Here is an 18,131-nt window from a genome sequence, read left to right on the forward strand (position 1 = left end):
ACATTTATGAAACTTGATGGCGTGAGTGGTTGCACAGGACTGTGAATGCACAAATGCCACATTATTTGCGTTGAAATAGTTAATTGCATGCGATGTGAACGTCACCTCATTTAAAGTGTTTAAAAGAGGGGCCTGGGAGAGTGCAGTGTATGCGAGAATCGCGTGGGACACCCACAGTCTCTAACCTCGGTTTCCTTGCCATAAACTGGCAGAGACCGTGTGAGCTGTGTTCCTGGGGCCCAGAGATTCTAAGAAGGAAAACCTGGGTTTCCAGGGACTGGGATGAGGGCTGGAGGCCGGAAGGGGAGGGGTATGTGGGGACGGCTGGGGGGCAGCCCAGATAAGGCTTTCAATACTGGGTACCAGCATCTACACAGGCGAAGATCCCCGCATCTCACTTCCCGCAGGGCTGACCAGTGGCCAGAGGTGGGACTGGCCAGGCCTGGCCCAACCAAGTCTGGGAGCAGAGGACACTGAGTGAGGGATCCCTGGGGCCACCCTCACTGGCCTGTGGCTCTCCTGACACCACAAGAGAGGTCCAGGAGCTGACCTTGGGTCCTAATGGGGGACATCTTCCTGGCTGCAGGCTGGCAGGGTGGTGTGGTGGTCAGTGTACTGGGCTCTGTGTCTCCGCCCCTACCTGCTGTGTGACGGTGGGCCAGACACCTAACCTCTCTGTGCCTCTATTTCTTCAATGGCGAACAGGGACACTAGCAGCCCCCACATCCAGGCACAGTGGCCTGAAGGTTAAAGGCAAGGGTGGCACGAGACCTACAGCAAGAACTCTGAGCAGGGAGAGCAAGGAGCTGCCCAGAGTTCCACCACCATCTCCCCCCTGGCCGCCGAGGAAACCGAGGCTCATGATGACCTGGCCCAGGTCTGTTGGACTCACAGTTGTTCTCATCCCCAAGATCAGAGGGCTGCCACCAGGGAAGGAGATGGCCCCCAGACACAGCCCAGGAAGCACACAGGGAAGGATGCCCTGGGGACTTCGGTATGTTATTGCAAAAAAAAAACCATTTATTGCTATTTGAACCCTGCTTTCATGCCTCCATTTCCCAGAAAATGAGCCACGGGAGACACCAGGAGAGGGAGGAGACCATCCTCCTTGCACAAAACCCACTCCCTCGGATGCTGTCCTCAGCGAGGGTGGCTGGGGGCCAACCAGGGGGCCCACCCGCAGAGTGGCAGAGGAGGCAGGTTGACCCTGCGGACGTTGAGCTCTGTGGCGAAGGTCCTGGCCTTCTGGTAGAAGAAGAGCGACTTCTCACGGTCCAGGAGGAAGTTGTGGGAGATGGCGGCCGGCCGCGTGTAGATCTTCAGCTGTGCCTTCTTGTTGCCCAGGTCCACGGCGGCTGCCAGTGCCAGCTGGTAGTACCCGGCTGCATCAAACAGGTCCTGAAGGGGACAGGTCATGCTCAGCAAGAGGGGGACTCGGAGCCCGTCTTCCCAGAGGCCGTTCCTGTCTCCAGGTCATTCCACATGTCCAGCCAATGCTGGCTCACCCCATGAACCCCGAAGCCTGTGACACTGCTGTGGTCTCAGCTGCAGGAGGTGGGGACGACACTGACACCCCGGAAGCCTTCCTGACTGCCCCTACGCCCCACTCACCCCAAGTGTCCTGCCCCAGTGCCACCCTCTCTGCAGGCAGTGGCTGCTTTCCCCATGGGCTGAGGTCAGGGCAGATCCTGCCTGCTCTGAGAGTTCCATGCAGGGCCCGTGGCTCCAAGCCACAGCAGGGGCACAGCGTTGAGTGACCCAGGCTCCCCTCTGGCCCCTGTCCATGCTGACCATTTCCAGGCCCTCCACGGGACAGGCCAGGTACAAAACCATCTCACAGGTGTTCTATCTGGCAATGTTCCCTGAAATATTGACGGAGTGTGACTCCCCAGACATCCACTCCCATTTTCAATGCATCTTTGGCTCAAACTCACCATCCCTGGGTTGGGATGCCGTCTCCCAGACCTCCTCCTTGACCCTCCCATCCCCCACCCGGCTTCTCCCCAGGCGCCTCCTCCACATGGGGTCACCCAAGGGACCTCTCTAAGACCCATGCCTAGCCTGTCCCTCTACCATCTCAAGATGACTCCCAGGGCCAAGGACAAAGTCCAAGATGCAGCAGTCCATTCCCCCACTGCCCCACCCCACACACGGCGCAGGGGCGTGAGAAGGCCCCGAGTCACCGCCACTGCTCATCCAATGCCCCTCGGCCCAGCCGAACACTGGGCTCTGTGCTGGGTGCGTGGCTGAGCCTAACGTCCTTGCTCCCAGTCTGAGGGACCTGGGAGTGAACACTGACCACACAGGGTGGCCCGGGCTGTGGCAGAGGGAAGCCCAGGAGCCTGTGGGGGGCCCAGGAGGCCCCAGACTCAGCCAGGGGTGGAAGGCAAAGGCTTCCTGAAGGGGTGGGGACATCCCAACTAAACAGGAAGGAGCCAGCCAATGCATATGTCTCTGCGTGTGCCTGTGCATGTGTCTGTGCATATGTGGGTGCCTGTGTGTCTGTGCGTGTTTGTGTGCCTGTGTGTGCGTGTCCGTGTGTGTGCCTGTGTGCATGCCTGTGTGTGTGTGCGCGCCTGTGTGTGCGTGTGCCTGTGCCCGTGTGCATTTGCGTGTGCATTTCCATGTGCCTGTAGTGTGTGCAGCAGCTAGTGAGTGGCAGGCTGAGCCAGGACACACCTAATCCTCCCTATTCCAGGGCTCGCTCTCACGTGTAGACTAAAGGGGACCCCTTTTTAGAGGCAATTGGCAAAGATGCCCATTTACCCCTGCCTCTCTGCCAGCCTTCCAGGCCCCATGCAGCCCGGCTTTTTCTCCTACTCCTCTGGGCCCTGGGTCCAGAGCCTACTATACAAGGAGGAGGGTGTAGTCTTGGAAAGACAGCCGCCCTTGGGGAATTCCAAGTGGGCCTCCCTGTGGGAAGCTGGCCTGCGCTGACAGCATAGTCACGATGAGGCCCAGAGGGCTGTGCATGGGAAGGAGGTGAAGGAGGGCTGTGCATGGGAAGGAGGTGAAGGAGGCCTCTGCCCCTCAACCCCAACCGTGGACTTTGGCCTCTCAGGTACTACTTGGCCCTTTCCTTCCTCCTGGGCAAGCGGAGTGGGTGGCAGGCTTGACCAAAAGAGATAAAGGCCTCTTCTGGGAGGCCCGTCCCCCTGGGTCCCAGGCGAGCCCCTGAGCGGTGAGCAGCGTCCCTCTGGGTCTGACACTTGGCACCTCCCTGTCTGGCTGGGACTTGGGAGGCCACAGGGACCACTTCTGACCACCAAGTGTCGCCAGCACTGGGCGGGGGCCTCCCGGGCAGCCCCAGGCCTGCGGTGGGGGATACGGGGTGGGGTCTTAGGGCTGCCCCAGCTCCTCATGTTGTTCTAAGGCCCCCAAGATCTCGGCCCCAGGACTGGAGTGCCCTGGCCCCTCAGCCCATAAGGAGCACTGACGCGGTGCCGGTGCGATGCTGAGGAGGGGCGGTGCCTGCTGGGCAGAGGGGTGGAGACACCCCAGGTCTGAGTCTGACAGTCCCAGCTCTCCACCCCTGCAGGGCTGGGGGCAGAGGGAGCACAGCACCTCCCCTCGAGACAGACCCGACCCAGCAAGGCCTCAGCCTGGCTGGCTCAGGCCCCACCGCACCTGCCCCGAGCTGGGGTTTCCCTGTCTGTGAACCCAATGGTAAGACACTGGTCCCACCCCACCCTTCCTGGGTGATGTGAAGATTCAAGGTGTCTCGGGGCTCCAGGAGGGAGTTGCTCAGTGCAGGCTGGCACCCTGGGCAGGCTTCCTAGACGAGGCGCCAGGATTTGGGTTGGATCTTGCAACGTTGATTCAATGTGAGGATGATGCCGTCCTCCGAAATGTCCTTCTCCCGACCCTGTTTTCTTTGTTAAATGCAACTTGACACTTGACTGTCAAGAATCAGCTTTGGTGTCATCTCCTCCAGGAGGGCCCCCCGACTACAATCCTCCTTCTTTACCCAGAGGACACCATTGCCCACTCATGTGTCAGCCTCCCGGGCTGAGACTGAGTTCTTGAGGGTGGGGCCTGGCCAGCTTGGGAGCTGGGTTGTATCTGCTGACCTTGCCGGCTCCTCCAGCCACGTGCAGAGCTCCAGGGAGGCCACTGGGCCATTCCTAAGGAAGGCTGGAACCCAGGCCTCTGGGGTCTGGGTGGAGATCCCACTCCAAGGGGGCCAGGAACACCCCAAGCCCTGCCCCTCCCCACCCACCTTCAGGTCGTAGAAGATGATGTCACCGAGCACCAGGTACACCTTCACGTAGTAGAGGGTCTCCTCGTCGAACTCTAGCGGCGAGTTGCAGAGCTACAGGACCTTGAGGTAGAAGTGCTTTGCCAGCTTGCCATGACCCAGCTGATGGTGCAGGGCGGCCAGCCGGTGGTAGGCCATGCGCTCGTTCAGCTGGTCCCCTGGGGTGCAGGCCAAAGGGGCAGGTGTGAGGACGTGGCTCCCTGGGGCAGGGAGGGCACAGGCCCCTCAGGAGCAGGTATGCAGACCCCAGGCAGCACACCTGGCTTGCCTCCAGGCACCTGCGGTCACCTGGGCAGCTCTGGCCAGTCCCTTCTGGGTTCCCAGACTCACTTTCCCATCTGCAAAGCAGAATTAATAAGGCCTGCCCCTGTCTACTGTGAGGCTTTGGCAAAGTCGGACTTGGATGGCCCAGCTCTGTGCCTACACATAGCCACCTGCCTATGCTCACTGGTTTTAACCAGGGGAGCCCAAAAGCCATGCAGTCCAGGTGCTCCCAGGCACCCCAGCTCCAGGCAACCCACAGACATAACATCCGACTCCTCCTGGGTGTGTCACAATCAGAGCCCCCTACTTTGGGGAGTCAGCTGCACACCTACTGTGTACTGGGCCACAGGGCACAAGGCGCTGGGGCATGTGGCCTGCCTAGGGTTCCCTGTCTCTGGAGGGGGACAGATGACCCTGGCACAGCACCAGGGGATGCCCGGCCTTAAGGGGCAGACTGTTGGAAGGGGAACTGGGATTTTATCAGCCAGAGAGCTGTGTGGTTGATGAGGGTGGGAAGGGTACAAGAGAAAGGGAATATGCCACTCGGCCTGGCACATACAGGGACCAACGAGATGCCTGGCATGTCTGGAAGGCAGAGGGCACACTGGGCGGCCCTTGTGGTCAGCAGCGGGAACAGGCAGAGGAAACAGAGCTCAGTCAGGCAGGGAGCTCTGCACTGCGTGAGAGACCTCGGGCAGTGCCCCACAGCCGGACGGGGAAGCCAGTTGGGTAGATCTGCCTGCCTGGACAGGAGACCAGGAAAATCCAGCAGCTGTTTCAGCTCCTGCCCTGCAGACCTGGAGGCTGGGCTCTGGCAAAGTGTGGGTCCTGGCAGGGTGGGGGCTCAGGGGACTTACCCAGAGTGATGCTGAGTGCTAGGGCCACGTAGGCAAACTCCAAGCACTCCTGGGGATTTTCCAGTGTGGCCAGCAGTGCCACCAGCTTGTTGCACAGCTGTAGCTGCAGCGCCGCCTTGCGGTTGCCCGTAGTCATTGCCAGGGCCAGGACCCGGTCCTACCACACAGGCAGGTGGCTCAGGTTTCCCGTAGCACCCACCTTGCCCAGCGCCCTCCTCAGAGCTCAAACATGTGCTTGGAGCTTCCCACACCCCAGCTACCCCTGCACCTCCACACAGCTCTGTGCTCTGGGATAACACACAGTTCAGACACCCAAGTTGGGGGCTGAAGAATCACCTGAGGCCCATCCAGCTACACCCGGCAGCCTCAGACCCGTCTCTCCCACCTGGGCACCGGGGGTCTGACTCAGGGGAGCCAGCACTCCTCTCTGCTCTAAAAACACCACATTTATCTGTGCCCAGGGCTGAGCCACACCGTGAGCTCAGAGGAAGGGAGAAGCCATCCCACTTCCGGGTGCATGCAGACCTGGGCCTCCCACTGACATGCTGTGTGTCCTCTGACATGTCCCTGTGCCTCTCTGAGCCTCAGTTTCCTCATCTGAAAGATGGGGACAGAACTTTCCGCTCATGGTTGCTTGAGATCATCAGGTACAAGGGTAGAGCCATTGTCACATCCAGGCCCCGAGCGTTTTTCCCGGGCAGGGGCACGGTCAATATCATGCCCGGTGAGACCACTTGGAAACTAGCATGTGCATGGGTGGCCCTGCCTCCAGGTGGGAGGCCTCTGCCCTGCCACACCTGTGCCTCAGCCCTCCAGGTGCCCCCCTGAGGCCCACCCACATCAGCCCACAGGCCAGCTCACCCGGTAGAAGGACACAGCTTTCTCCCGCTCCCAGGCCCCACTGACGAAGATGTCTCCAGCTGCCTCAAACAGCTCCAGCCCCAGGTTGGGGTCGCCTGTGTACAGGAACACATTCTGTGCCACCTGAAAGGAGACAGAAGTTCCCTCAAGACCCACACCTGGTGAGGTAGCCACGCCCACCTTTTCCAGCCTCCTTCCTCTCACACACTACAGGTACACCTGAGCATTTTTCAGACCCTGTGCATTAGGGCTGCCCCCACCACTGGCATGAGGACAATGAACTGATGCACCTGAGTGCCAGGAGATGACTGAGCAGCTGCAGCCCAGGAGCCCGACACCTGTGAATCCTACCACCAGGGCTAGCCGTAGCCCACTCCCCCTGCACTCAAACCAGTCTCCGTGGCCCCCAGATTGCTGGGAGCCCATCCCCTGGCTCCTTTCTGCGTTGCCACATCCCTGCCACATCAACAGTGTTTGTGGGTGGGCCTGGTCCCCTCTTGGCCATGAGCTCTTGATCCCTCTCCTCAGCTCAAGGAGGTATACAGCAGGTGCTCAGTAATGAAAGCTTCACCAGGCTTGTGGGCTTCACAATTTGTTCCAGATCACACTGTGTTTGGGAAAGCCTCTGAAAACAGCCACTATGATAGATTCATTTTGTAAGGAAATGTGCCACCTGGTGCTTGGAGCAAGTTCTTCTGTGTGTTAACTGAGTGGTCACATTATTTGAGCATGTGCTGTATTTGAGCAGGTGCTGGGCACTGTGAGGGGCCGCGCCTCTGCCCTCAGGGAGAAGATGCTGGCCACTGGGGGAGGATATGAGGGAACCAGTTGGAGGGAGGAAAAAGGCACACAACAGGTGCTCAGCAGTGGCTTAGGAATGAGTGGATGGATGGATGAATGGATGAGGAGATGTAGACACATGGATGGATGGATGAGTGTGTAGATAGATTAATGCTGGGATGGATGGATGGATGGATGGATGGATGGATGGATGGATGGATGGACGGACGGACGGGTGGGTGGATGGATGGGTGGATGGGTGGATGGGTGGATGGATGGATGGATGGATGGATGGATGGATGGATGGATGGATGGGTGGAATGATGTGTGTATGTCTGTATGTATGTATGGGTGGGTAGATAATGTATGGATGGGTGGAGGGTAGATGATGTATGTGCATATGGATGGATAGATGGTGGATAGATGAATGTATGGATAAACAAACTGACAGATAGATGAATGGAGGGATGGATTAATAGGTAGATTGGTGGGTGGATGGATGAATGATGGATGGATGGACGAACAGTGAATGGATGGATGGGAGAAAGGATGGATGATGGAAGGATGGATGGATGGATGAATGGATGATGGATGGATGGAAGGATGAACAGGTGGATGGATGGATGATGGAAGCATGGATGGATGATGGAAGCATGGATGGATGATGGATGGATGGATGAATGGATAAAAGGATATGTGGATGGATGATGGATGGATGGAAGGATAAACAGGTGAATGGATGGATGATGGAAGGATGAACGGACAGATGGATGGAACAACAGGTGAATGGATGGATAGACGGGTGAATGGATGGATAAAAGGATGGGTGAATGATGGATGGATGAATGGACAGATGGATGGACAGATGGATGGATGAATGGACAGATGGATGGATGATGGATGGATGGATGGATGGATGGATGGATGATGGATGGATGAACAGATGAATGGATGGATGATGGAAGGATGGATGGATGAATGGATAAATGGATAGATGGATGAATGATGGATGGATGAACAAGAGGTGAGTGGATGGTTGATGGAAGGATGGATGGATGACAGATGGATATATGGATGAATGGATAAATGGATGAATGGATAAATGGATGAATGGATAAATGGATGAATGGATGAATGATGGATGAATGGTGGATGGATGAATGGTAGATGGATGGAAGGATGAACAGGTGGATGGATGGAAGGAGGAACAGGTGAATGGATGGTTGATGGAAGGATGAATGGACGGATGGATGGATGAACAGGTGAATGGATGGATAGACAGGTGAATGGATGGATGATAAATGGATGGATGATAAAAGGATGGATGATAAAAGGATGGATGGATGAATGGACAGATGGATGGATGATGGCTGGATGGATGATGGATGGGTGGATAAATGGATGGATGGATGGATGATGGATAGATGGAAGGATGAACAGATGAATAGATGGATGATGGAAGGATAGATGATGGAAAGATGGGTGGATGATGGAAGGATGGATGGATGGATGAATGGATAAATGGATGGATGGAAGGATGAACAGGAGGTGAGTGGATGGATGATGGAAGGATAGATGGATGATAGATGGATGGATGGATATATGGATGAATGGATAAATGGATGGATGGATGGATGAATGATGGATGGATGGAAGGATGAACAGGTGAATGGATGGATGATGGAAGGATGGATGGATGAATGGACGAACAGGTGGATGGATGGTGGCTGAATGAATGGATGATAAAAGAATGGATGAATGATGGATGGACGAATGGATGGATGGATGGATGGACGATAGATGGATGAATGGAAGGATGAACAGGTGAATGGAAGGATGAACAGGTGAATGGATGTATGATAGAAGGATGGATGGATGGATGGAAGGATGAGCAGGTGAGTGGATGAATGATGGAAGGATGGATGGATGATGGATAGATGGAAGAATGAACAGGTGAATGGATGACGGAATGATGGAAGAATGGACGGAGAGATGGATGAACAGGTGAATGGATGGATGGATGATAAAAGGATGGATGATGAATGAATGGATGGATGGATGGACAGCTGAATGAAAGCATCATGGATGGATGGAAGATGGTTGGATGGATAATGGAAAGACGGATGGAAGGATGGATGGAAGGATGGACGAACAGGTGAATGGATGGACGAAGAGGTGAACAGAAGCATGATGGATGGATGGATGGATAGAAGGATGAACAGTTGGATGGATGATGGAAAGATAGATGGAAGGATGGATGGATGGACGAACAGGTGAATGGATGGATGGACAGGTGAATGGATGGATGATAAAAGGATGGATGGATGATAGATGGATGGATGGACGGAGGGATGGATGGATGGACGGAGGGATGGATGATGGATTGATGGATGGATGCGTGGAAAGACAAATAGGTGAATGGATGGATGATGGAAGGATGGAAGGATGGATGGATGGATGATAGATGGATAGATGGAAGGACCCACAGGTATATGGGAAGATGATGGAAGAATGGATGGATGATGGATGGATGGATGGAAGGATGAGCAGGTAAACAGATAGATGATGGAAGGATGAATGGATGGGTGGATGGACAGGTGAATGGATGGATAGACGGGTGAATAGATGGATGAGAAAAGGATGGATGAATGATGGATGGATGGATGGATGGATGGATGGATGGACAGATGGATGGATGGATGGATGAACAGGTAAATAGATGATGGAAGGATGAATGGATGGGTGGATGGACAGAGAGTGAACAGCACAGGGGTCCTCCTGCATCCCTTGCCACTCACCTGGATGTACAGGTCCACCAGCTCGCTCTGCTGCAGGCTGTAATAGATCTTCCCTGCTTGCAGCCAGGCACGCGCCTCCTTCTCTTTCTTCTGAAGATCAATGAAAATCCCCAGACTTCATTTAGTGTAGTCCAGAGTGGATTTGTAGGCCCTGGAATCAGACACAGGTGTCAGAACAAGGGCTTTCATCCTCCTGGAACCAGTCTGCCTCCTCCTGTGGGTCTGGTGACAGATGAATCTGGAATGTGCGGACTGGGAACGGCCCTCTTGTGTGTGCAGTGTTCTGCCCTTCCCAAGCTGCTAGGAGGGCCAGGGTGAACACACACAGCATGGAAAAGATGAAGGACATCCTTCTGAGGGAATTGAGCATCATGCTGCCCTGTAGCAGGAGGAGTGTGCTAGTCCATCTCCCCTGCCTCCCAGACATGGCCTGTGTCTTCTCCACACGCACCAGGAGCCGTTAGTGTTCAGAGGCTATCTGGGCCGATGGTTCTCAAGGTGTGCAGGTATCACAGTCACCCGGAGGCCTGTCCCTATAGCTTGCTGGCCCTGCCCACAGAGCTTCCGGCTCCACAGGCCTGGGGCAGGCCCTAGAACTCCCACTTGCCACAGGCTCCTAGGTGACATAGATGCTGCTCTGCTGGTCCAGGGACTACACTTTGAGAAGCATGGCTCTAGCACACTGGCCCATTTTCCTTCTGTGAACCTGAGACCAAGACTGGAGCCAGTCTCCCAGGTCCCCATGGAATCTGGCTCCTTCCCTGCTCTCTCAGTAAGTCCGACACTCGAGGGGGTGTGACTGCAGCAATGTCACTGGGCCCTGTGGGTGGGGTGGCCAGGGCCATGGTTACCCCACCAGGTCAGGATGCTTGGGGGAAGCCGAGTAGGCCACATATGGGATGTGAGACCTTGAAACCCTGCCCCAGGGAAGCAGGTGACACAACTGGCTCTGTCTTCTGTGGGAGAGAAGCCACAGGTGGCTGCTGTGGTCACATTTAAGGGGACAGATGAAGGCCAGGAGTGAAGATTCAGGGCAGGCAGAGGTCAGATGACAAAAGCCACCATAGTAGGAAGAACAGCCCAGAGTGCACGTACTGCCTCTGCTGGGGTGGAGATGACCTTTGACCCAACAAGGGAGGCTCAAGCTGGGACTCACGGGCCAGCAGCAGCCCTGGAACGACCCCAGGCCCACCAGCTCAAAGCATCTGATGCCAAGGAACCAAATGATCAAAAGGAGAGGGGCTGCTAGGGTCCTGGGCCAGCTTTCTTGTGCCCCCCTCCCTGCCCTGCCCGTCCCCACCTCCACCACCGCAAAGCCAGCCCTTACCGCTCGGTACCCAGGGACAGGTAGAGCTGACTGATGGTCTCCAGGGGCTGCCCCTCCAGCACCTTGTCGGCCACCTTGCGGGCCAGGGAGAGCTGGAGCTCATGGTAGATGACACACTGGGCCTCGCTGGGCATGACGGTGCCGTAGAAGTAGCACAGCCGCTGGACGGCCCACAGCTGGCCTGGGCAGAAGACAAAATGGAAGATGTTAGTCTCCCAGCGTCGAAGCGAGGCTGGCTGGGCTCGGAGGCCCCTGCGCCATGCTTGCCTCTTTCACACCTCTGTGAGCCTGGGCCCCATAGGTGGGGAGACTGAGCACAGACAGGCCATGCACCCATTTCAGGACAGATTCCGAACACACAGTCACATGGGCACACCTTGGTGCAGATGCTCATGGTAGAGGCCGGCCTTCTTTACAACTCCCAGGGCCGAGGTCCTGGCCAGGCTCGGCCCCTGCACCAGGCCATCTATTTCTGCTTCACAAAGCCTCTCTGGCCAGGACCACGGCCGCCTTCAGCCTGAGCTGATGAGGCCAGGGGCACAAGTAGCCCCTGTCGCAGATGGAACCCTGAGAGAGCAAAGCCAAGCGTCATGTCTGCCACATACGGCATCATGTTGGGGGAACGGGGTTCAAAGCTGGGCCCTGGCGGTGGAAAGCTTCTGATTTTCTAGTGCCAGAAACATTCCGGAGATTAACACAAGAAACCAGGTACGCCGAATGGACATCTGTTACACACACCACCCAACAACAGCTGAATACACAGTCCTCTCGAGCACCCATGGGACATTCCCCATGACAGACCATGTGCCAGGCCACAAAATGAGCCTCAGTGAATGGAGAAGGTCTGAGACCAAAGCAGAGGTGTTCTTCAGCTGTACTGGCATGAAACTGGAAATCAACAGTGAAGGAAATGTGAGAAATTCAAAAATATGTGGAAATTACACACTCCTAAACAACCAGTGAGTCAAAGAGACCATCAGGGAAACTGAAAACTAATTTGAGAAGAATGCAAACAAATGCACAGCCCGGGCCAGCGCGGTGGCTCACGCCTGTCATCCCAGCACTGTGGGAGGCCGAGGCGGGAGGATCGCTTGAGTCCAGGAGTTTGAGAACAGCCTGGGAAACATGGTGAAATCCCGTCTCTATAAAAAAATAAAATATAAAAATTAGCCGGGTAGGGTGGTGCACGTCTGTAATCCCAGCTACTCGGGAGGCTGAGGCATGAGAATGGCTTGAACCTGGGTAGAAGTTGCAGTGAGCCAAGATTGCACCACTGCACCCCACCCTGGGCAATAGAGCAAAACTCTGTCTTTAAAAAAAAAAAAAATAGCACAGTGTATCAAAAATTCCAACATGCAGCTAAGGCAGTGCTGAAAGGGAAATTTATAACTGTAAATGTCTACATTCAAAGAAAGAAGAAAAATCTCAAATCAAAAACCTAACCTTCCACCTTGAGAAACTAGAAAAAGAATGAACTAAACCCAAAGCAAATAAAAGGAAGAAAATAATAAACATGAGAGTGGAAATGGGAAGTAAAAATACAGAGAATGGAAAAACAAAAGAGATAATCAACAGAACCAAAAGTGGGTTTTTTGAAAATAATAACAAAATTGACAAATCTTTCACCAGACTGACCAAGAAAAGAAAGAGGGACACAAATGACTGAAATCAGAGACTGAGCACCATGGCTCACGCCTGTCATCCCAGCGCTTTGTGAGGCCGAGGTGGAAGGATCGCTGAGGCCAGCATTCAAGACCAGCCTGGGGGAACATGATGAGACCCCATCTCTAATAAAAAGAAATAAATAAAAAATTAAAAACCCAAGTTTCTAAAATGAGAAATGAAAGAGGAAACATTATTGCCAACCTGACAGAAATGAAAGGGTTCCATGAAAACACTACGAACAACTCTACACCAACAAATCAGACCATCTAGACACAACAGCCAAACTCCTAAAATGACACAAACTACCAAAAATGACTCAAAAATGACCCCAAGTAAGCATGTGGGGTATCAGCCCCGCCCTCGGTCTCCTCGACCGTTCAGCGCAGGGTGGGGAGATAGGGAAGCATGATCCCCGTTCCCTGGCCTGCATTTCCAAGTCTGAATCCCCCAGCACCCTGGGGAGGGCCTCGTAGGAGGAGGTGCCACAGGCTATTGTGCCAGGAGCCACGGGAGGCTGCAGTGGGGGTTGGGGCGCTGGATTCCTGGAGGGTCTCCTTCCAGTCAAAGAATGCCCCTGGGGAAGAAGCCTGGGTCTGAACCTCCCAACCCTCCTTGGGCAGATGTGTGGGACCGGGGCCCCTTCACACGGTCCTTCCCAAAATCTCATCCCTCCTAGGGCCAGGAGTGGGTGCCAGGCCTGTGCTGGGAAATGGGCAGATTTGGCCACAGCCCCTGGGGCTCTGGTCCAGGCCACAGGAGGCAGCTCTGAGTGGTCTCACGATGCCATGACAAAGCGCTGCAAGGCAGAGGGGACCCACAACAGTATCCCTTGTCTCGGCCATTTCCCTGGACTCAACTTCCTCATCTATCCTCTGCGGCCTAGATTTCGGACAGCCCTGCCCACCTACTGTCCATTCACTGCTCAGTCTGCAGTGACTATTGGATAGCACTCCATGGCTCCCCAGTGCTCTTGGGGAAAAGGCCAAGCCACAGCCTGAGGCCCCAGGCCCTGCTTAGCTCTCCAGAAGAGCTTCTCACCATCCAGCACCCAACCCACGCACTCCTAACTCTGCACCTCCCTGCATAAGCCCTGCTCACTCACCCCCGCTCACACCCCACTTATCCCCGCTCACACTTCTGCTCACTCACCCCAATCACACCTCCGCTCACTCACCCCCACTCACTCATCTCCACTCACACTCCCGCTCACTCACCCCATCACACCTCCGCTCACTCACCCCCACTCATCTCCACTCACACTCCCGCTCACTCACCCCCATCACACCTCCGCTCACTCACCCCCACTCAGTCATCCCCGCTCACACTCCTGCTCACTCACCCCCATCACACCTCCACTCACTCACCCCCACTCACTCATCTCCACTCACACTCCCGCTCACTCATCCCCACTCACTCACCACCGCACCCCACTCATCCCAGCTCACACTCCTGCTCACTCACTCCCATCACACCTCTGCTCACTCACCCCCACTCACTCATCCCTGCTCACTCACCCCATCACACCTCCGCTCACTCACCACCACTCACTCATCCCCGCTCACACTCCCGTTCGCTCACCCCCACTCACTCACCCCCACTCACTCACCCCCACTCAATCACCCCCACTCACTCACCGCCGCTCACACCCCCTTCATCCCCGCTCACTCACCCCCACTCGCTCACCCCTGCTCACACCCCACTCATTCCCGCTCACACTCCCACTCTCTCACCCCCATCACACCTCCACTCACTCACCCCCACTCACTCATCCCCGCTCACTCACCCCCACTCACTCACCACCACTCACCCCCACTAGCTTATCCCTGGTCCTTCACACAGGCTACACCACCAGCCCCTCCCCCACCACCTATTACTTGACTAAATCCTCTCAACCCTCTGGTCCCAGACTAAGAGTCTTCCCTAACCCGGGGCCAAGTGCTGCCCCGCCATCACGCCACTCACCCTTTTGTGGCTTCTCTGGCCTAAAGCTCACATTCTCACGCTCAGTCCCTGCCACCCGAGGACCCCACAAGCCCCATTTATGGGTGGGGCCTGGCACACACTGCACAACGAGCTGCTTTTGCATGAACTGCTCTGCGGCTTTGGGCAATCACCCGCCCCATGTCCTCTGTGAAGTGGGATGACAGGTGCGCAGGCTGCCAACACACCAAGCAGATAACACGGGCACAAGAACCGGCGTTCAGGGCCTGGCTCATGGAGGGGCCCCAAGTCCCAGCTCAGCAGAGCCTGTCTTGATCCCAGGGTTATGGCTAGGGATTCCCAGCATGCAGGACTTTCCGTGCTCAAGGCAGCATGGTCCCTGGGCAAAGTGGGAAGAGCTGGCTGCCCCAGTAGGGCAGAGGGCCTGGCCCTGCGTGGGAACCGCCTGTCTCCAGGGCGCTTGCCAACATCTGCTGCTGGCCATGACTCAGCACTTTCGATGGTAGAAAAACCACCACTTGTTTCTGAATCACAAACCCCAGGTGTGCCCTGACGCGAGTGGCCCCGGAAGGCGCACAGGAGGAACCGGGGCACTCACTCTCCACAAGGCCCATCTCCACAGCGACCAGAAGGGCCCACTCATAGTAGCCCTTGCCCTGCTGGGCCGGACCCTGGTGGGTGCAGAGGTGGCCCAGCTGCAGGAGCACGTGGGTGAAGTCCCGGCCACACTCCCTGCAGGGCAGCCTCGAGAACAGCCGCACGGCCTCCAGGAGGTGGTGCTGGGCCAGCCTGCTGGCACCCGCGTGCAGACATAGGGTCCCGAAGTTGGCCAGCACCACTGCCTGGTTCCTCCGCTGGCCCAGGTCCTGAGCCACCCGCAGGGTACGGTAGTAGCCCTAGGCTGCCTGTCTCATCCGGCCCAGCAGGGCAAGGGCTACTATGCCTTCAGAGCCACGTCTCTCTCTTGTCATCTAACCCATTTAAACTCTCCTTTCAAACTATATGCCAGACCTAACCACTTCTCACCTTTCTCATCATTTCCAACCAGGTCCAGCCCTCATCAGAGCGCTCTGGGTTACTGCAAAAGCCTCCCAATCGCCAGGCACAGTGGCTCATGCTTGTAATCCCAGTACTTTGGTAGACCAAGGCAGGTGGATCATCAGAGGTCAGGAGTTCAAGACCAGCCTGGCCAACATGGTGAAACCCCTCTACTAAAAATACAAAAAATTAGCCAAGCATGGTGGTGGGTGCCTGTAATCCCAGCTATTCGGGAGGCTGAAGCAGGAGAATCACTTGAACACAGAAGGCAGAGGTTACAGTGAGCCGAGATCGTGCCATTGCACTCCAGCCTGGGTGACAAGAGCGAAACTCCATCTCAGAAGGTTTAAAAAAAAAAAAAAAAAAAAAGCCTCCCAACCTACCTCTCTCCTTCCACCTTTCACCCTGCCCTGCATTCTACCTTCCACTCTCAAACATTTCAGAAAAAAAAAAAAAATTATATCCACAGAGAGAGAAAGAGAAAGTACAAATGGGGTAAAATGTTTGGGGAATCTGAGGGAAGAGTATATGGGAATTCTCTGTACTATTTTTGCAACTTTTCCATAAGTCTAGATTATTTTGAATTCAAGAGTTAAACAAAGAAAAAACAAAAACCAAAACAAAAACAAAACACTATCTCCCTTTGTGAATCCATCCTGTCTTTCCCCTGGCAACTGAAGGACACTCTCAACTAAGCACATCTATTTTTTCATGAACACTAAAAGAACCCTTGACTAGTTTTGACTTTCTGTGCTTGGCAGTAGAATTTCATATATATGTGTGTGTGTACATATATGTGTGTGGTGTGTGTGTATATACAGAAAAGGAGAAATATATATGTGTATATATATATAAATATATTGTAAATTTACAATGGTAATGTGTATACATATAAATATATGTGTGTGTGTAGATATATATAATACATACCCCATAGCCTGTCCTTAACCAGTTCTAAACTTAGTCGGAAAAACACATACCTAAGCAGAGAATTTCAAAATAATATGATGAACATTTTGATAGAGGGATGTGTTGCTATGGAACATGCTGCTAAGACACAAAACCTCCTAGATGGGGCAAAGAATGAACGAAGTTTTGCACCTATAGGCACCCCCTCTGATATCCCCTCAAACGTTTATATTTATATGCATTTGTTTCCCCCAGGACCCCCGTTTCATAAGGGTTAGTCCTAGAGCCTAGCAAGTTCCTACTACAGCTGGCACACATATGCCATTCAAGAAACAGTGGCTGAGTGAATGACGAGTTAAGAACCATTTGTCAGCCAGTGCTCAGTAATACAAAATGCACTGGTATGCAAATTATATTTTTGTTGAAAGCAAGGGCAGGATCACAAATTATCTTTCCAGAGAGAGCAAACCTCAAAAGCTTCTTTACCCTACTAAAGCACGTTATAAGAAGCTCCCCTTATATAAAAGAAAACCTCCTCATTCGTTATCAATGGCATGGAAACCTAATAAGCCTTCACCTCTGATGACATCTCTTCCATCCCCAGGGCTAGAAGAAGGAGGTTCCGGAAACCCTGGTAGTTGTGAAGGTGGCTCCCAGCTCTGACAGTCTTGAACCCTGTGGGTGCGGGGGTCACACAGCAGAAGAACAACAGAGGGAAGCATCATCAGGCTTTGAATATGTTTGAACCAGAGATGGCAAATAGGCTGCAGCCAACTGAAAACACCAGAGATTCATGGTGGCCACCTGAGGGGTTGTGCTCTTAAAAAACAAAAATTAAAATTAAAAATTAAAAAATTAAAAAAGGAAGGGGTCAAGAATCCATCAGGTCTGACTGAGATGTGTATCAGTGACTAACACCCCATATGGCAAAAGTACTCCGGTGCGCTTTGGGTACTCACAGCTTCAGCAGTATTCAAAGGCGTGTGCTTCCCTAAGACTAAGCCACGGGAATACCCCCAGCAACAATGCCAGGAGAAATGTCTAACATGGATTTGGCTAGAAATACAGTTGTCTTTAACAAATTAACACTGAATAAATCCTGACTTATTAGAGCCTGCGAGAATGACATTCTCAATGATAACAGTTATCACTACAATCTCCAAACATCTGCGATCCTGCGAGGAGGAACTGTGACAGCGCAGGCCACGTGTCCAGACTGCTTCCCAGACTGCCTGTTACAGAATAAAAGAAATGAAACCCCCCCTAAGAATGTCTTCACTCACATTTAGCCAGTTGTTCCTTTGTGTGCATCTCTGTGCTAAAATGGCCATTCTTCCCCACAGCCTGAAGTCATACGCTAAAATAAATGAGACTCACATGAAGCCAGAAATGTGCAGATGCCAAGGAAACCAACACAAACAAAATGGGCTGGA

The 18,131-nt window shown here is 54.1% G+C and overlaps 1 pseudogene; it reads right to left on the bottom strand.

The window, feature by feature from the left end:
• Positions 1–997: 997 nt before the first annotated feature.
• Positions 998–14,918, bottom strand: LOC135969450 (SH3 domain and tetratricopeptide repeat-containing protein 1-like; annotated as a pseudogene).
• Between the last annotated feature and the right edge of the window lie 3,213 nt (positions 14,919–18,131).

Source organism: Macaca fascicularis, chromosome 2 (assembly GCF_037993035.2).
Source record: "Macaca fascicularis isolate 582-1 chromosome 2, T2T-MFA8v1.1".
Classification (NCBI taxonomy): Eukaryota; Metazoa; Chordata; class Mammalia; order Primates; family Cercopithecidae; genus Macaca; species Macaca fascicularis.